Raw genomic sequence first — 21862 nt, 5'->3', positions numbered from 1 at the left:
TTAGTGGGAGGGAGGGTCAGCTGGGAAGGCGGGAGCGGGGTGGAGACTAGGGCAGGGCGACCAACAACAACAAAATGGCCGGCGGCCTTACAGGATCGAGCAGCTGCACTTTAACAGCAGAAATCTATGGTATCATCAGTAAAACACAGCGCAATGCGGCAATGTTAATGTAATGCCAGGCAGGCAGCAGTACGATTGGTCAAATATCGTCAGAGCAAGCAGCGGAGCTGCGCTACGAAACCAAACGTTAAGCAGTGATACACAGCGCAATGCAGTAATGGTAATGCAATGCCAGGCAGCAATACAGTTACAGTCAGAGCAAGCAGCGGAGCTGCGTTACGATACCCAACAGTGAGGCGAGGCAGGTCAGGGAGCAGCGTGGGGAGCGGCCGTGTCTGCAGGGAGCAGGGCGGTCACAGCGCGTTAGGGTCAAAGTTGCGGAGGTAGTAATTAGTGGGAGGGAGGGTCAGCTGGGAAGGCGGGAGCGGGGTGGAGACTAGGGCAGGGCGACAAACAACAACAACAACAAAATGGCCGGCGGCCTTACAGGATCGAACAGCTGCACTTTAACAGCAGAAATCTATGGTTTTATCAGTAACACACAGCGCAATGCGGCAATGTTAATGTAATGCCAGGCAGGCAGCAGTACGATTGGTCAAATATAGTCAGAGCAAGCAGCGTAGCTGCGCTACGAAACCAAACGTTAAGCAGTGATACACAGCGCAATGCAGAAATGGTAATGCAATGCCAGGCAGCAATACAGTTACAGTCAGAGCAAGCAGCGGAGCTGCGTTACGATACCCAACAGTGAGGCGAGGTGGGTCAGGGAGCAGCGTGGGGAGCGGCCGTGTCTGCAGGGAGCAGGGCGGTCACAGCGCGTTAGGGTCAAAGTTGCGGAGGTAGTAATTAGTGGGAGGGATGGTCAGCTGGGAAGGCGGGAGCGGGGTGGAGACTAAGGCAGGGCGACCAACAACAACAACAACAACAAAATGGCCCGCGGCCTTACAGGATCGAGCAGCTGCACTTTAACAGCAGAAATCTATGGTATCATCAGTAACACACAGCGCAATGCGGCAATGTTAATGTAATGCCAGGCAGGCAGCAGTACGATTGGTCAAATATAGTCAGAGCAAGCAGCGGAGCTGCGCTACGAAATCAAACGTTAAGCAGTGATACACAGCGCAATGCAGTAATGGTAATGCAATGCCAGGCAGCAATACAGTTACAGTCAGAGCAAGCAGCGGAGCTGTGTTACGATACCCAACAGTGAGGCGAGGCGGGTCAGGGAGCAGCGTGGGGAGCGGCCGTGTCTGCAGGGAGCAGGGCGGTCACAGCGCGTTAGGGTCAAAGTTGCGGAGGTAGTAATTAGTGGGAGGGAGGGTCAGCTGGGAAGGCGGGAGCGGGGCGGAGACTAGGGCAGGGCGACCAACAACAACAACAACAAAATGGCCGACGGCCTTACAGGATCGAGCAGCTGCACTTTAACAGAAAAAATCTATGGTATCATCAGTAACACACAGCGCAATGCGGCAATGTTAATGTAATGGCAGGCAGGCAGCAGTACGATTGGTCAAATATAGTCAGAGCAAGCAGCGGAGCTGCGCTACGAAACCAAACGTTAAGCAGTGATACACAGCGCAATGCAGTAATGGTAATGCAATGCCAGGCAGCAATACAGTTACAGTCAAGCAAGCAGTGGAGCTGCATTACGATACCCAACAGTGAGGCGAGGTGGGTCAGAGAGCAGCGTGGGGAGCGGCCGTGTCTGCAGGGAGCAGGGCGGTCACAGCGCGTTAGGGTCAAAGTTGCGGAGGTAGTAATTAGTGGGAGGGAGGGTCAGCTGGGAAGGCGGGAGCGGGGTGGAGACTAGGGCAGGGCGACCAACAACAACAACAACAAAATGGCCGGCGGCCTTACAGGATCGAGCAGCTGCACTTTAACAGCAGAAATCTATGGTATCATCAGTAACACACAGCGCAATGCGGCAATGTTAATGTAATGCCAGGCAGGCAGCAGTACGATTGGTCAAATATAGTCAGAGCAAGCAGCGGAGCTGCGCTATGAAGCCAAACGTTAAGCAGTGATACACAGCGCAATGCAGTAATGGTAATGCAATGCCAGGTAGCAATACAGTTACAGTCAGAGCAAGCAGCGGAGCTGCGTTACGATACGATACCCAACAGTGAGGCGAGGCGGGTCAGGGAGCAGCGTGGGGAGCGGCCGTGTCTGAAGTTGAGAGATTCAGGGGGGTTTGGAGTCGGGGAAGTAGACAGATAAAGAAGGTGGGAAAGAGGAGGGGAGGGTGAGAGACATAGCCTAGGGAGATGAGGGGAAGGGTGACAGGGACACAAATCGGTAGACGAGTCAAGGTAACGTCCAAAGTCCAGTAAGCTGTGATCCCAAGGGAAGTGGTAACCCTTCCCTTTCTCTATTGCGAGAGGTTCCCTTTACGCAGTGGACTCTCTCAGAGAGGTCTCTGAGACTCCAAGGCCTACAAACTGGATCCTTCCCCAACAAGGGGAGAGGGAGTGCTTTGGCAAGGGTTGCCATACCATACCTCAAGTGTCTTCAAGAAAAGGCAGAAGCCGGCCAGCTATTTTAATACTCCCGGTCACCCATGCCCTATTTTTGAGTATACTTCGTGACACCTACTCATTTGTTTTGCACCTTTACTCCAATTTTGGAAAAAGAACACAGGTATTTAACAAAAGGTAACGTCCAACTGCAGTCGTATAGTAAAACGTTAAGAATCTTAATTCCTTCTGCACAAATCAAGAATAATTCCAGATTAAAAGCACAATCATCTATCGATTTACATGGGGAATACAGTTAGGTATCACTTTTGGGATATTTGTACATCAAGTCACATAAAAGGCCTCTCTGCGAGAACTGGAAATTTTGTCACTCACCTGTGCATGTAAACAAGGTGTCATAATGTTAATCACTGTCCAGGTTCTGTCATAACTACAAATAAAAAAAATCTTCCTAAGGAACTCTCCAGAGAATCCGCCCTGTAGGAAATCGGAAGAAACACAAGGCGGTTGGGGAAAATTAAACTCAGAACAGCTTTAGAAGCGGATAGTTCTCACTCAAGCTGCCTCATTCCCATTTAAACTGGAAGCCACTTCATGGCCCATCAGTGTGCTAGGGTGCGTCTCCCAACAGGATCTAATATCCACTTTTGTGCAATGCTTTCCGCTGGGGGGGGGGGGGGCTAGGAGTAGAGGGCAGATGTGTGCAGTGAGAGTACTCTAACTCTAGACAACTATTACCAAGGGTGGCGAAATGGATGAGATTCAAGAAGCTAGAAAAAGTGAATCTAGTGACTGTAAAAAAATGAAATTTGGAAAAAGATTAAGACGAGGTGTTTACTACATTGAGAATCAAGCTCAAACGTTACCCAACTCATCAATAGGTTATGCAAAAGGTTCCAAAGAGCCCATAAAAGTGGATTTTAAGACTTGGCGGGTGTCATTTTACCTTGCACTGCCAAAAAATCCACCAACTTTAAGGCAAATACCAGCACCACATCATATTTCATCATCCGTTTCTGGTCCATTCATTGAAGCAAATTCCACTGTGCACACTCAACCGCACTTACATTTCTTATGTAGCGCTAAATAAAAGGTAGTAACATTAGTAGTTTGTGGGAAGAGTAAATATCTGGTTTTGAGTTTTACAGTACATTTCTTAAGAAGGATGCACAAGATCACCCGCATCTATACAGACATTGTAAAAATTATTTTTTCTTACGTTTATTCATTTTAAACTTTCAACTCATTTTAATATGGGGAATGGAGAAATGGTACCATGACAATACCATATGTAATATGGTGGTAAATAGTGTGAGCTACAAAATAGGAAAGACCTGGGTAATTTGTTCAAATAGACCACTGAAATTTAAATTCTACCTTTTTGTGCATTGCTCATTGTTAATACAGACCCTTTTTTGCAGAATTTAACAAAAACAAATTGCTGAATACATTTGTTTGAAATAAAGTTTACCCGGGGTGAGAGAGGATATGTCTGACCTGTAGAGTGGTCCACAATTCCAATTAAGATATTTTGGATCACATATATCAGGGAGATACGATCCCAGGGTACATACTTTTTACTTTCTTTGAATGTTTTTTTGTTTATTTCTTCACTTTCCAAGATCACCTCTTTCGTTTTCAGTTATTGAGAGGCACTCAGGTCTGTACATGATTAGTTCTAGTGGCGGCTCCTCCACTAAGGTGATGAGTAGTTGCCCCACTACGTTCTGCAGTGTAAAAAAAGGAACATTTTATGATAATAACTTGAGGCTATTATAATTTTAGTTTTCCCTGTTGATGCCTCTTTTTGGGGTGGGTCTGCTCTCAGAGCAGGAGGAGGAGTGGGTTGCACTCCCTATGTGAGCATGAGTGCTTGGCCGTCCCTCTTGGTCACCCAAAATAGTAATGCGTGCATACCGTGTTCTCTATGCAGGCTGCATTACAGCCTGCATGGGGAACATGCCCACCCCTCCAGCCCCTGGCTGAGCGTCGTGTCGCAGCCCTAAGAACAATCACAATGCTGCATTGTAATGTTGTAATTGGCTGCAGGAAGCCCGGAGCCCTGGTGCTTCTTGCTTCCTGTCTCCCCCAAGATGCCAGGAAGAGGACGTAGGAGAGGCGGTGACCAGCCAGCCAGCTGAGAGGGAGGTCAGTGATTTTGTTTTTGACCAATCCCCCAACCCCCTCTCCTTACCTCACCCCTCCCCACTGATGCTTCTAGGTAGCATCCACCACTGATTAGTTCACACACTCCAGGTTTTAGCACAGAGTTCTGGGACAGGTAGTTCTGATTTTAAAATGGACAAAAAAAAAGAAATGCTAATCGCAGAATGCTAACCAAAGACTTCAACTGTAAGAGCTACCCACATTTTTGTTTATATTAATAATAATCCATATATGTAAAGCATGAACCTATCACCCTTTAAGGCAGTGGTTCCCAAACTTTTCAGCCCATGGCTCCCTTGGCTTATTGGTAGTTGGCCTTGGCTCCCTATTATGTGACATTTTTTTGCGGGTGGATGGATGTAAGTCCAGCTTCGGTGGTGCTTACACTTTCCTCCTTGAAAATAATAGGTATAAAGTTGGCTCATGTACCCCATGACATGCCCAACAGTCATGGGGTACTCCTGTAGTGTAGGATAATCAGGTCAATACCTCGAATCAAACAAACCAGGAAAACGCGTGGAGCAGTCTGCTCAAAACAACACAACTCCTGGTAGAAGCCCTCAACTACCAATCTGACAAAATGGACATCCAACTATCGCTACTTGATACATTGGCTGTATTTGTGGTGGCCATTAATGGGAAGCTGGGCACGCTTAATACGCTTCTTCAGAATAAATTGCCATTGACGGACCAAGCATCTGGGTCTTTTAATGAAGGATGCGGATGCGGCCCAATAATCGACAAGTTGTCAAGCCTACCAACAATAATGAGCGATTTGTGCACAGAACTTAGAAGAACACTCAAGTGCAGGCAAAGTAACTCCTGTACCAGTCCTCTCGTGGCAGTGACAAACAATCCAATGACCAAAGAAGTGTTGGGGAACAAGGGCCAAATCAACCCTAACTCAAGGGCCCCCGCACCCATAAAACCATCAACTCCAGTGGTCAGAGAATCAGGAAACACAGAACCTCAATTCCCCGATAATACGGAGGAAGAAATAACAAACTTAAAAATGAACGCCAAACAAAGACGAGCAAAAAAACGCAAAGGCAGGAAACATAAAATCGATTTGCAACGTAACGGTTTTCTACAACTTTTTAGGAACATACCGAACAGGGACCAAAGCATAGCACATCCTGAGGGTGCCACGTACCCACCAGAATCTGACGAAGTCATCGGCACACCTGAGTCCCCGATCAAGGCAACAATCACCAAAGGGCTGGGGGGCAACAGCAAAACAAAAACAAATATGGAACTACATAGCATCTGCACTCAAAAAGAACCCGGAAGAGGAACACAAAATTCATGTCTCCAACTCGATGAAACCAGTAACATAACCCCTGCCTCCTGTGTGAAACAAGCACAAACAAGCAGCATGCAGCCTAGCTTGGCCCGCCAGCAAATAAAAAATCACGGACCCACTAAGGGAACACAGTTTGGGATCAATCGAGGACCGGCTATTGCTGAGACAGGCAAACGGCTGCTAGAAAGCTTTCCAGCTATGACTATGGAAGGTGCACTGACTACAAGGAGAGAAGTAGACTCAGCTATTATGGGGACACCGGGCCCCACGTGCAACATCTCTAGACCTTGTGAAATTCCCCATCTAGACGGGTCTGTACTAAGGAACCATCACACCTCTGGCCAAGAACTAAGAATAACTACAAGTAGCACAAACGACGTCAAAACCACTGCAGCACGACTAGTAGAGGTAAAGCGACGGTCAGATGAACGATCATAGGCTGAACCGTTTGCACCAAATGAACATATACTTGGCCGACGGTTAAGAGTCACTGCACCCACCGCTAGCCAACTGGAAACAACTTCAACATGATGAGTAGAAGTTATGGGACCTAGTCAACCAATAATAAAGAGTGCAACAGCAGGAGAACGAAAAAACTCAACAGGCGCTGTCTGGTTTAACCCGGACTACACATCGCAAGGAAGACACAACACTCTCAACAGAGGTAACATCTTAAGGCTGCTATCCCATATTCCATCCTTGACAGAATTAAAAAGCTCTGACCTGGTATCCATCGAATTTGTAGCCGATGAGGTTACAGGCAAAGAAAAAACAAAAGCAACCTGGAGAACCCCGGCAATTTCACAAAAATTAATTGCCGAGGCTGACATCTTTGAAAGCTGGGGGATCACAATAGAACCTTATGTCAAACCAAGGTACCCTGACATTCTTGTCCCGGTGGAAAAAGTGGCTCCAGCTATCATGAAAACTCTAAAAAACTCGGTCCTCAGAGGAGCGGTAGGACCAGGGAGCAATAAAATTGATCTACACATCAATAGCACCGGAGCCACTGCAGATGAACACACACAAATACCTGGAATGTTTGACTCAGGATGGATTGCTAGAACACTAAAGAATAACGAATGACAAACCGGCCACAAGCCAAAGGAAGACGTATACGGCTCATTAAAAATATGCTCATGGAACATCAATGGCCTGGCTTCCAAAATAACTGACTCAGATTTTATGAATTACATCAGAAAATTTGATATAGTGGCACTCCAAGAGACATGGCTCGCAGACCCCCCCAACATCCATGGCTACTTACGTTTTTATGCAGCTGCAAGTAGGACGGCTAAATATGGGCATTCCAAAGGCGGCCTAGTAACCTATATACTGGTTACAAGTGTACTGACGGCAACAGAAGATGGACCATCCTCTACAGCCGCCCTGGCTGTAAAAATCCGCTTGCCACAACTTAAACAAGGCATTACTGAAACCGACTTCCTTCTAATAAATGCCTACATTAACCCAAGAAGGAAAGGGAAAGCAGCTAAAGACCTCTGTAGCTTTATGGAGACACATATAAGGGAAAGACCTACACCAAATGTTGTTCTTACTGGGGACTTTAACCTTAACCTCATGGCCGCGACACAGGAAGATGAACAACTAATCCAAAACGCAATTTGGGACATCCCAACACAAGCAACCTCACAGTTATCCAAAAAAACCAAACTAGGTAACAGGACACTAGAAGATCTGGAATACTTTAATATTAGGGCCCTCAACGGTAGGACCTCTGGAGATAATCCTCCAGTCGCAACCTTTCACACAACAAAAACAAGCAGCATTCTAGACTATACTTTTATATCATTACCCTTTTTCCAATCCTTATTATCATACCGGATCGGTTGCAGCGGGGAAAGCGATCACTGTCCCCAAGAAATTATCATCAAGATCATAAAGCCGAACTTTGAGCGATCAAAAGTGCCAAAAGAGTCAACCCAAACCATCAACATTAAAAAAATCAAATATTCATCAGCAATAGATGGAACGCTAGTGGAAAGGGCAAAACAGCACTTCGAGAGCCGCTCTGGGGATAGTGAAATAACGAAATGGGAAGATTTTACAAGCAATAAAACACGAGGGGGGCATGGGTGGGAAATGTTTACTGACCTGGCATTGTTACAGTCCCTACAACTACTGAAAAAACAAAGTGTAACAATGGGTCAGCAGAAAAGTAAAGCAGCTATCTAGACAACTGTATGTGCGTTTTTAGGAGAACACAATCCCAGAATCCAAAGTATTCTTGGTGAAAAGTTGTTCCCATCAGATACCCGTCCTGTACCGCCCTACATCACTTGGGATCCTTCACCAGAAGGAAGTGGAACGAACCACTTAGGATTAGGTGGATTGTGACCTAATCGAAGTGTGAAGGAATGCAGGGTGTGTGGATAGACTATTATGATGGTATCAGGGGGTATAAAAAATCAAAAGGCAGTGCATTGAGTGCTCGCCGTGGCGTGTGAAAGTGAGGAAGTTAATATTGGGTTGAGGGAGTGGAGAAAGAGTTTATTGTGTTCCTACCCTCACCCAAGGTTAAAAAACAGTGCAAGTAGTGATAACAAATAACTACTGAGATTTTATATTGGTCGACATGTTTCTGCAGTATTAGGTTCAAAGGATACCAGTCTGCTTCATCAGGACCTAGTTGTTAAAGGAGTGCTACTGCTCATCTTAAAGTGTATGGTGTGCATAAAAAATCATATCACCCATGTTCTGGGGAATGGACTCTCCACCTCACCCGGCAACAGCTCAGGTACAAATGGAGCACCGCTCTGTCCGTCGGTACTCCGCGCCTTCCTCTAGGCTGACTGTGGGAGGTGTCAGCCTAGAGGAAGGCGCGAACATGGGTGATATGATTTTTTATACACACCATACACTTTAAGATGAGCAGTAGCACTTCTTTAACAACTAGGTCCTGATGAAGCAGACTGGTATCCATTGAACCTAATACTGCAGAAACATGTCGACCAATATAAAATCTCAGTAGTTATTTGTTATCACTACTTGCACTGTTTTTTAACCTTGGGTGAGGGTAGGAACATAATAAACTCTTTCTCCACTCCCTCAACCCAATATTAACTTCCTCACTTTCACACGCCACAGCGAGCACTCAATGCACTGCCTTTTGATTTTTTATGCCCCCTGATACCATCATAATAGTCTATCCACACATCCTACATTCCTTCACACTTCGATTAGGTCACAATCCACCTAATCCTAAGTGGTTCGTTCCACTTCCTTCTGTGTTCTCCTAAAAACGCACATACAGTTGTCTAGATAGCTGCTTTACTTTTCTGCTGACCCATTGTTACACTTTGTTTTTTCAACATTTTACAAGCACAATGTCTAAGTATGCTACAAGACCCAAGTTTCAGTCACAATTGGGGGACGTAAGTTTCTGTAAATTCCCTCGAGAAGACCAAGGGAAAATTAAAGACATAAAGACTTTAATCTACCGCACAATGAGAGAACTCCAACAGAAACCCATGGATACCGTAAAGCAAAACCATCTACGAAAACTAAAATCAACACTAAAAAAACTAAAATGGGAAGCAAATAAATCAGCTGAGGACAATTTATGGGCGAGACTTCACTCCGATATCAAACGGAACGATGGAGCAAGGTTCTGGAAATCAATAAATGCATTCATAAGACATGCGCACCACGGGGTTTCATCAAACATCTCAGAGGAAATCTGGGCAAGCTTTCTCGGCACCCATTTTAGTCAGACTGAAGGGAACAACCAACACTACGAGCCTGCCATTTATGAAAATCATACATCAACTACTGACACAAGGCCCACAGAATGCTTTACTCCAAATGATATTGAGAACTTGCCGAACTTACACAGCACCATCCAGCGCCAAATCAAAAAAGGAAGAAAGGAGGGAGCCCCAGGGCCAAATGGTATACCTCCAATTCTCTACAAACAAGATGTGCCAGGCTGGGCAGCAGCCCTGGAACCCCTCTTTCTGGAAATACGACAACTCAACACCATACCAAGGTCCTGGAAGGGCTCTATCATCTCCCCAATCTATAAGGCAGGAGATAAGGCTTCCCCACATAACTACCGACTGGTGGCTTTAATTGATAACGAGGCAAAATACTTTGCAGGTACCCTACTTGAAGAGCTGACAGCCTGGGCTACAGAGAGATCCTTAATCCCTGCCAATCAGACAGGCTTCGCTAAGTCAGTAGGCACGATGACGAACATCTTGAGCATGGGTATGCTCATAGACAAAGCAGAATCTAACAAAATGCCCATTCATTTCTGCTTCATCGACTACAAGGCCGCTTTCGATAACGTAAATCGGAAGCTTTTGTGGTCTAAATTGAATGACTGGGGGATCTCGAGACCCCTGTTGGACCTGCTCATCAACCTGCATACAGAGACCTGGATACAGATAAAAATAGGGGACGGATCCGCCTTGTCAAGGCCCATACAGACCAATAAGGGCCTAAAGCAAGGCTGCGTCCTGGCCCCCACGCTTTTCAACCTGTTCCTAGGTGACCTTGTCCCAATACTAAATGGTTGTAATTCCCACGCCCCTAAACTAGGAGGGCTCCAGCTACCTTGTCTACTATACGCAGACGATATCGTCTTAATAAGCCACACTAAGGTAGGACTTCAACATCTTTTGGACGCAACACAAAGGTACTCAAGTAAGAACGATCTTACAATAAATCTGGGGAAAATCCAAACAATGACCATTAGCAAGAAAAAAAGGAAACCAACATCATGGCATTGGAACACGACAAGAATCGAAGAAACCCCAACATACAAATATCTAGGAGTGAAGATCGACAACGGTGGGCAGTTCTCAGTTCAGAGAACAAGCATACGAGGGAAAGGTCTTTCATTAGCGATTTCGCTGAAGTCGCTAAATCACAAACTCTCCGGCCCCTCCCTCCTACCCCTGACGCAAGTAATTCGTGCTAAACTTCTCCCAACAATTACCTATGGGAGTGAGGCACTCAGAGGAAGGGATGCCAAGACCCTTGACAATACTATAACAGCAGCTTACAGAATCATTTTCAGTCTACCCAAGCAAACCTCACCCGCTCAAATCAGGCTCGAATTCGGCATCGACCAACAGTTCCTGGCAAGGCAGGGAGCCTACATGATAGCCTGGGTCAAAGTGAGGAAATCAAAACAAGGAACTCTGAATGAACACCTGTGGAAGGAGTTAGAACAGCATCCTTCCTCAGCAGCAGCTAAGTACCTCACGGGCAGCCTGACGAATACAGGTCTAGAACAGCTCTGGAACACTCCAACAAATCACACAAATTTAAAAAAACTGGTAAAAAAATCAATCAAATTACAATCATGGTTGCAAGACAAGGAAGCCCTCTCGAAGAGAACACATGGCTGGTTGACCCTGACTTCGTACACAACTAAAGCACAACAGCGCTACCTGGCCGAGGGTTACTCCAAAAGTGTCAAGATGTGTTTTCTAAGGCACAGGTTGGGCCTGCTACCTTGTACTCAAAATCTCCCACGCTGGCTCAAAATCAAAGCTGACCCCCTTTGTCGGCTAGGCGGCTTGGCACAAGAGGACATGCTGCACTTGATATGCTCTTGTGAAAAACTACGGGACAAACGGAAACGCTGGTTGAAACACCACTTCAATCGGCAAGGGATCCGTACTAGAAGGGCGGCGGTCCTTGCATGCTTTCATCCTAATGACCCTGGCTTGAATTGCAGCTTTGTAAAATTTCTGAAGGCAGTTGAAAAAAAGATGCCAAAAAACCTAATCCATAACTGCCCCAGTTTAACCGATTTGACATCACTTTGCTGACTGTTTTACCGACTTCATGAGCTCATGAGGACATTGAGCAAGAACTTACAAATATTAAGTCCAAATACAAGCACATCGGTCATAAGGAAATGTGAACATTTTAAATTTAGAGTCTTTTAAAACTGTAGTTTTATCTTTTCTGTTCTTTTTTTTTTTTTTTTAATTTTGAAAACCTTTATTTCAAAGCAGTGCACACAGCTATTTAGCCTTACATCCCTGAGGCGAGGCAGCAGAACGGAGCAAAGTAAATCAAAGTGCAAGAATCAGTACATCAGAACGAGTAAAGATTAATTTTTTAACTTTTAAAACAGATGTGAGAAAGAGAAAAAGAGAAGAAGAAGCGCCGAAACTGGCGCAGAGAAGAAGGCAATGAAATTCAAAGTACAGTGAGGCGTAGTGGAAGGGCCGGGAAGCACAGTGAACACAGTAATAATCAGTGTAGTAGAAACACTAGGAATGTGGGGGGAGGGAAACACAGGATAGCAGAATAGTAAATCTCCAGTTGGAGTCATAGGCTACGGTGATAAGTGTTCTTCCTGTGGAGCGGACTCCGGAGGTATGCAAATGTCCCCTCTGTACTCGTTCCAAGCCCCCCATATTTTCTGCCACTTTTTTGGTTTACCCCTGGCAACATACACAGTCTTTTCCCGGAACATACACCAATCCATGTTGGCCTTCCATTGTACAACCTTTGCAGCCGTTGTAGCCCCCCACATCTGTGCAATGTCCCGTTTCGCGACCATATTACCCAGGGTCACCCATTGGGTCAGAGCCACGGTATGGTCCGTCGGACCCCATATGTTCAGAAGGCATCTCCTGGCTTCAGCATGCACCTCCACTCCAGTTACCTCGCTCATAATCGAGTGTACACGCCGCCAGTAAGAAGCTATTGCAGAACACTCCCATATAATGTGCATGAATGTGGCGAGGGCACCACAGCCGCGCCTACAGAGGCCATCAACAGAGTGTCCCATACGTACAAGTCTGGGGCCCAGTGACATAGACTCTGTGCAAGATTTTAAGCTGCACCAGCCGAAGACGGGAAGAGATAGCGACCTCCTTAGGAGAAGATACCGCACTCTGCCAATCTTTGTCGTCAATCTCTATCCCGTCTCGCAACCACTGGTCCCTCACTCCTAGAAGGAGGTCTGTCCGGACGTTGATAAGCTTCTTATATGCCAATGAAAAGGCACTGTCTGGCATGTGGCCATCTAGCACCCTATCCTCCAAGGGAGAACTATCATGAACCGCCTCATCCTCCGGCATGGCGGACAGTAGTGCATGCCTCAGCTGAGCATACCGGAAAAATTCCGTTCCACCCAGCTGATACTCTGCCTGTAACTGGGCAAAAGATTTTACCTCGCCACGCAACAACATGTCCTCCACCCTGGAGATGCCAATCAGATCCCACTTATCAAAGCCCTTGGTATGCCACAGTCTACCCAGTATGTCCGAGTCGTAGAGTGGGGTCATCTTTGTTAGCCTGTCTTTCCATCCCTGTGCCTTTGTAACCGCCCTCCAGATATGGACGGCGGTTTTCGTTGGACCAGACATCCGCCTGTCAAGAGACCTTGAGTAGAGTGCCCTATGGTACTTCCCTCCACCCAGCAACCACCGATCCATGGCATACCCCGGATTGTCCACTGGACCATATAAACCATGATTAATGGCCGCTAGCTGGGAGGCCCAATAGTACCTCCGCACATCAGGCAAAGCTATCCCCCCATCGTACCACGGTAGCGTGAGCTTCGTGATAGCGATGCGAGGCTGACCATCCCAAAGCAGGGCGCGTTGTAGGCTCTCGATCTCACTGAAGTAACGGGCTGGGACCGGATCTTGAGTGTTTTGGAGGGCGTAAAGGAACCTGGGCAAGGACATCATTTTAAACACGCCGCGCGCCCAAGCAGAGAGAGCGGTAGTTTACGCCACCCCTCCACGTCTCACCGAAGGCGGAGAAGAGGGGGAAGCAAGTCATGCTCATAGCGCGCTTTGGAGTTAGTGGAGATGTAGATCCCTAGATATTTAAAGCCCTGGCTCGCCACCTGTATGCCGCAACCTCTCGGGAGGCGAGGCGTTCCCCCTTTCAGGACGTACAAATGTGACTTAGACCAGTTAATAACTAAGCCGGAGTACAGACCAAAAAGTCGCAATACGTCACAGGCCACAATGAGGGACTTGCAGGGGGAAGTGAGGTACAGAAGAATATCATCTGCATACAGTGATACTCGGTCCTCGAAGTCCGGGGACCACCGAATACCATGCAGGTCGGGGTGGCTGCGTAACCAGGCCGCCAACGGCTCGAGTGCAAGAGCGAACAGGAGGGGTGACAAAGGACAGCCCTGCCTGGTGCCCCTCTGAAGAACAAAGGATGCTGAAACTCGACCGTTGACCGCTACATTAGCCAGTGGATCAGCGTATAAGAGTTTGACCCATCCTACGAATTCCGGGCCAAAACCGAGCTTCGCCAACACTGCCCACAGGTAATTCCACTCAAGGGAGTCAAAAGCCATCGTGGCATCCAACGATGCCAGGACAGCCGGCTCCCGAGCGTATGGGCCCTGGCCAGGGCGCCATGAAGTCTACGTAGGTTAAGAGCAGTGTTGCGGTGTGGAATAAAGCCCGACTGGTCCGGGTGCACTAAGTCGCCGATGACGCCAATCAAACGGTTGGTGAGCATTTTGGCTAGAATCTTAGGCTCCGCGTTCAACAGAGAGATGGGGCGATATGATCGGCACAAATCTCTTGGCTTCCCTTCCTTATGGATAACCACAATGGTGGCCAACCTCTGGTCGTGGGGAAGTAAACCAGTCTCCCGCGCCTCAAGGAACATGTTCCGCAAGTGCGGGGAAACCATATCCGGCTTGATTTTATAAAGCTCTACCGGAATACCGTTAGGGCCAGGCGCCTTGCCAGATCTCAGGGAGCGAATTGCGAGTGCAACCTCGTCTGCGGTTATGTCCCTGTCTAGATCGTCTCGATCCGCTTCCGACAGGCATGGGAGGTCGATGTCCGACAGGAGAGCGCCCGAGTCAGCCTCAGATCGGTCCGAGACCGAAGAGTAAATGCCCCGAAAGTAATCCGAGAAGGACTGAGCGATTGCGCTCGGGTCAGTAACCAACAAACCATCGTCACCCAATATCTCCGGAACGAGGCAGCTGGCCCTCTCTTTCTTATGGAGCCAAGCTAGTAGCTTGCCCGCCTTGTCACCCACGTCGTAAATCCGGCCCTGTTGTTCCCTGCCCATGGCAAGAGCAGCGTCGGCGGCCAGGTCTCGATACTCCAATTGCTTAAGGGAGAGATTATGTAGCAGCTCGGGCTCAGGGCCCTCCTCCAATCGAGAGTCTAACTCCATAATCTCTGCCTCAATGTGCACCATGTCGGCGTCCCTGTTCCTACGAGCTTCCGTTATGAGGGCAAATGCCTCACTCCGCAAGACCGTTTTAAACGCCTCCCATAAGGTGGCAGCCGATGCAACCGATCCCACATTCTCGGTAAAGTAGAGCTCGATTGCCTTGACCAAACGACCACGCATCTTTGGGTTCCGGAAGTACCACGGATTGACCACCACCGGTCGCTCCGTTACAACAATATTAAAATCGAATGAGACCCACAACGGGGAATGATCCGATATACCTCTCGCCAAAAATCGGGCCTCAGAGATCGCCGGTGCGTGAGCAGCCAAGGCGAAAACATAATCAATCCTTGAGAGGCTACCGTGTGCGCCAGAATGAAAGGAGTATTGGCTTTGGGTGGGATGGAGGAGTCTCCAGCAGTCGACCAACCCCATAGTATCTAGGAAAGTGGGCAGCCACAGTTGCGAGCTACGGAGGTCTCTAGGCGGGTGCCTGTCCAAGGATCCAGAACATACAGAATTAAAGTCACCCCCCACAATAAGCAACCCAGCTGGCAGATTCAAAATGGCGCTTCCAAGGTCCTGAAAGGTGTTATTTTGAAAACCCGGAGGAACATAAACCGAAACCAGTGTCAAAACACGCCCTTCCCACCTCCCTGCGACGGCTGTGTACCGCCCCCTCTCGTCCACAATAGTGGACTTAATCTCGAAAGGAAGGGACGTGCGCACCATAACTCCCGCCCCCGGGACCCCGAAGAGAACCGCGAATGAGCCACCATCTTGTAACCCTTTCTGTTGAGCGCTCGGCACGTGTTCCCCACCAAATCTTTCCTGTTCTTAATTCATTTTTATATTGCAATGGTTTTAAGTAACTATGCTAAATAAAGATTACTTACTTACTTACTTACTTACTTACTTACTTACTTACTGTAGTGTAGAATGCTATGGAACGCCTAGTTCAGTTGGGACATTTATCACACACAATACATGTCAATTCTTTTATATCGATCAGAAGAAATATGACTTCGTTTACATTAGGAAGATGTACTTTATAACTTCAGGAAGCCAAATACCTTTCCTCAGAGTAGATGTTTGTGGTTACTTCGTAGCTAAAACTATGCTGTGGCCTGTATGACCATCTATGACAGAAATACAGCTGTGATGGTACGTTTATCTTTGTAGTTAAGGCACAAAGCCAGGGCACAGTTTTGCAAGGCTATATCTAACTTGGTTCTGTAGATGGAATACTGTTCTTGTTGAGCTGCTTTGGTGGAACTGCGCTGATCGAGCACCATCCATGCTGGGGGTCGGTTGTGCTTTCTTCCTATCTCAGTTTTGTTTTAGCTCAGGGTGTGTGCTCCTGATTAGCAGATGTGTACTGCAGAGCTGGTAGAAGCAACTGACACTGGCACTGTCAGAACTGCCAATAGAGAGGTTGAAAGTGCTATACAGGTATGAGGGAGAAATGGAGGTTCGTTTCTGCTCGTCATTGAACAATGGTTCATAGCTGGGTATGAATTGCTCTCTGGCCCCTCACCATAGGAAAACTGTTGGAGTGGGTGGTGAGAAGGTACACAGGCCCAGGTGGGCTCAGCGCTGCTTGTTAGGGAAATGCAGGTGCAGCAGAAGGTACGGTGGAATAAGGGAATATAGGGCGCCTCAGAGCAGATCTTAGTCAAGCTAAGCAGTAGTCACTATCCTCCAGCCTCTCTCAGTTGATTCCCTTTACTGACACTCAGAACTACCAGAATCCAGCTCTCCAGAATCAAGGCAAATGCACTCCATGGTGTGGCAGGTAGTGTTTCTTCTTTCTCTTTTTAATTGAAAAACAGCACTGTTTTCCTCAGTTCTGGAGTAGTTCCCTAATCCTCCAGGAAAAACGAATACACTTTTTGCCTCCTCTTCCAAATGCATCTTGGGAACTGTATGAGCATGGAGGGTGCTGCTTATATCCAGTGCATTGATGCGTAGGCTCCAGCTACACACATTCAAAACGGGCCCTCTATGTTCTAGGGTAGCTGCATTACAAATCACTTTTCCATCCTGTGTTCTATAACAGCATGCTACCATGGCCTTGTCACTGAGGTTGTGGGTTGACCACAAGTGACTTCTTGCCATGCAGAAGCTTTTGGTTGCTGGCCTCTTAAGCAGGAAATACCAGTAACCCATCTCCATTAGTAACATTCAGTTCTGCACTCTCAATAAAGAATTCTTTGCTGCCATCTTGTGGACAAAGAGGTTTTATGCTTTTACTAAATAACTCACATTCCTAAGATGTTACCGGCAATTTATTATGACTTGAATTTGAAAATCTTAAACCTTTGGAGAGCGGCGCCCCTGGCTAGTTTGGAGGGCGCACCCGGGCACCACAGCGCACAGTTTGGGAACCACTGCCATAAGGTTTCAAGGCGCTGGGGGCCGTCTTGTTGATTAAGTGAGATATTGTCCAGAGTCACATGATGCTAAGCTGAGCTGTTGCCGGCGATCGGACCATGAACCCCACGCTCCGAAGTCAGCCGCTCTGGCGGTTGAGCCACACCTCTCCCTTTAAGTTGTTTCCTTGATAATGTCACCAGTTATGCACTTTATCACCTGGCACCACCCATTGTCATCGGGAGGAAGGAGAGGACACATATAGGCTTGCAGTGAGGAACACACCCTGACAAAAGTGTGACTTACAGGGGTTCATGAGCCCTTCCTCCATGGGGCCCATAAGATCCAACAGTGGGTACATAAAGGTCAAATATACAAGAGGTAGACAGAGGTCACTCTTGGTTAGTGGCAAGCCCAGTGCAGGATAGCCTCTTTAGGATCCCTTAATCCCGTCCTGAAGAATTGCAACAACTCGTGTGAGCCACAAGGCAGAAACATGTTGAGGGTATAAGTGGTGATAGGGTACTAACCCCCTGTTTCCCCACAACTTGTTTTAATACCAAGTGTCATGTCTAACGAGTAAAATTGTTTCTAGGATGCCACATTGGTTTTAATACACTATAATCATGGGTTCACTCTTAGGTAGATGTGTCTCCCTGACTCCAGGTGAAGACCCACTCTCCATCAAACCAGGTTTTTGGAGAGCGTGGGTTGTCTTATGATAAAACATGACACCAGGTGGTGTGTGGGGACAACCCGTCATGTTTCTGTGTATGTACAATAACTCAGATTGAGTAGGACTGTGAGGGATGCATAATTAAAATATTTTAACATTTAGAAAACCTTCTCAGGTGGCTCTGTTTGTGCACAATATATTGTGTTGGGAGGCCAGATCACACTTGAGAATCCATATCCTCTAGTTCCCTACCCTGGATACACTCCAGGGCTGTGTGCTTTCACCACCTATTATCAGCCTGTACTTTTTTTTGTAAATTAGTTTTTAGATGTGTTAATCTAACTGGCACAACTAAAGTGAAGAAAGACTACAAGTCCCATAATGCATTTGCCTGAGTGATTGGATGAGTGCCTGAGTAGGCGCTGGGAGATTGGATGAATGCAAGTGCACTACCTGAGTGATTGGATGACTGCCTAGGTAGTGGCTGGGTGATTGGATGAGTGGAACTGTAGTGCTTGGGATATGGGATAAGTATATGAGTAGCGACTTGATGAATCCATCACTAGATTATTAATTTGGCAACAGTAATACATCCTGATCTCCAACCACTGTGAAAAATATAAACAGAGAAAAATGTATTAGAATTTCATTTTGAACATTAGGCACCCACAACAACACGCACTATTTTCTTCTCCAAAACATCAATACAACATATACAAATGTTTTACTGTTTCCTTACTGTTTTCAGCTTTCATTCCTCTTCACTTTCAACAGTGCTCTGAATGAAGCTTTATCATCAATCAGTGAAGAAAAAAAATCAATGTATTGTAAAAAAAAAACTATGTGTAAAGTACATCATTACAAATATGTCATACTGTGCACTGCACTCACTACAAGTTTTTTGCGAGTGACTTGCTGATAGGTTACTACCTTAATGAAAGCAACTATATGTTAAAACTGTTATGAAGCTGTCTTAATTTCTGGATATCCTTTTGAAAACAATATCCCTGTTAGGCCAAATTATGTCTGAAATGTTCTTGGTCCATGTACAAAAAATATAACACACAGTACTATGTACAAGTTGCTGTAGCAGAAACAAAAGGGAGCATTTTGTAGTGAAGAGATTTCTTAGATGCAACTTAACGCTAATGGTATTATTGTACCTGCATTTAGTTTTTATCTGTAGTAACAGAATGTAGTCCATCAAATGTTTTATGAATTCCTTTCCTGCAGTTAAAAAGAGTCTTTAATTTCTAAAAGCTTGCTGTAGACAATATCCCTAATAGGCCGAATAATGTCTCAGAAACACATAATCCATATATATGTCAACACAATACCATGTTTTCTTATCTTAAATTCTCCTTAGAACTTCGGTTCTAGAAATAGCTGATATGAGTATGGTAACTTCTTAAGTACTCTTGATTTGAATGTCACTTGTATGTCATTGCACTCTTTCCATCCTGTTTGACATCTTAAATATATTGTGTAGTATCCAGGGGTTATATTAACTCCTTCATGAAATATGATTGCTATTGTTGTGAAAGTTCTTTTTAAAAAGGAAATTTATCAAGCTGCAAAGTTTGAATTTCAGTTCCTAATTTAATGCCATCCACTCCTCGTTTTAGCATGACTAGGACATATATTCCAATACCTATGTAGCAACAGTGTTAACCTAAGTTCTGGTCTGCCGTTTGGATTTTATCTTGATGGGGGTTTGTAATTAAATCTTCAAACAGCACACGTTCACAATTTGGTAATGTAAGTACAGGAATTGTTCTGAATTGATTTCAGTGCTAGATGTAAATTCACATTCTTCACAGTTATGGGTCCATTTACTCAATAAACCAAATCATTTTTTGATAGTCAAATCGTCTTCATCTAATAGTCCCAGCATTACCATTGGAAATTCTTGAGCATCCTGCTGAAGATTTTGAGAGAGCACTACTGATCCTGTACAGTCGTCAGTGAGTGTTCATATTCCAGTAGCAGAATGTATGATATTTCTATCACTTCATAATTCTTCAAGTACACTAGACATTTGTGAAAGCATTCTTTTAACTACCTTTTCTTCAATAGAATTTGAAAATGGGGCAAATGGTATAGTCCATTTAACACTACATTTGCATAACAGTTCACTCCAGATTTATTTTCAAAATGATACCCTTCTATTTCCTCAGTGTGCTGTAGTTTTCTTTTCTTAGGTCCTTGTTGATTTCTTTATGTTCCTCTTTGTGTTCAGCTCTGATCGACTGCTTTGATATTTTAAGTTTTGGACACATTATCTGTTTTTCAAATACAGAATCCTGGTCTAAATTAGAAGCATATTGAGCTCTTAACCAATTATACTCCCTTACACAGCTCATATCAGTACTTACTTTCTTCTCCTTAAAATCAATCAGAAATAAACCAGACAATATTCTAATTTGTGACAAAGCTACATTTGACATTCCTTCTTTCAATACACTACTACCAATATTAACAAGAGCTGTATCTACCCTTAAACCTTGTGATTTGTGGATACTTACAGCATAGGCTAAAGACACTTGGAACTGCTTTCGCTGGACATACAAGTCTTTCACGAGCAGGAAACGTACAACGCATCTACCAATCTGCTCAACTTCACCAACATCATCAAATCTTATGGCTAAGTATTCTACATCATTTCTGTTTGAATAATTAATACATTTCATAACTGTTCCAATTGTGCCATTCACTAGCCCTTCTTTAATATTTAAATTACAGTGTAGTATTACAAGACTCTTTTTACAGACACTTATCTGTTGTTCTAATCCTGCAGTTCTGGATGCAGACGTGTCTAAACTATCCTGTTTAGATGGCAGTTTTTCTTTTAGTAGCACTTTAACTGCTTAATGTTCCATGTTTATCATTTGCTCTAATTTTGATGTTATCTTCTTTTTACAGTTACAATAAATTGTTCATTGGATTTACTACACTCCTCAAGAGTTGGTATCAAACAAACAAAATACTTCTCTTCCCTAACAAAAGTATATATTACTTCTGTAGCTAAAACATTAGTTGGAAGCAGATTTTTGATGAGATTGTTTGTAATGATCTCTTTCCTTCTTTTGTGATAACTCCCACTCTAGTATCCTTTAGTATATTTCCAGATTGCACCTCCGATGCTTGTCGCATATTTCTGATTAACTGTTTGTTTTCAAAGTTTTCCCAAATGTTTATATTTTCAATACTTCCTAGTGATATCCTAGTTTTATTATGTAGTAGTGTCTTGGAGACAGGTTGTCCTTTGACTGGAGTTTGTCGTAGCAGGTCTCCAAAGACTATTAGTTTTTTTCCTCCAAAAATCTTGTTGTAGTCAGTTTTTAATAGTTGCTGCATTCTTAAATATATAAAAGCTAGCATTAGGTTAGATACCATGCTGACTTCATCAACAATTACTAGCTTTAATTTCTTTAATACTGTTGTATTCTAATTTGTTGTCGTGTTCAACAGGCAACATTAATATTCGATAAATGGTATCTACTTTAATATTATGTGCAGCTAACCCTGTTGGTGCTGTAACTACACATGACAAATTGGAATATATTATCTTCCGTAGATAACTTGTCAGTACTTTAATCAAGAAGATTTTTCCAAATCCAGCTTTACCACTTATGTAAAATAGAACTGGTTTAT

Source organism: Lissotriton vulgaris, chromosome 8, assembly GCF_964263255.1.
Source record: "Lissotriton vulgaris chromosome 8, aLisVul1.2, whole genome shotgun sequence".
NCBI lineage: Eukaryota > Metazoa > Chordata > Amphibia > Caudata > Salamandridae > Lissotriton > Lissotriton vulgaris.
The sequence above is the reverse complement of the archived record's forward strand: the minus strand, read 5'-3'. Positions refer to the sequence as shown.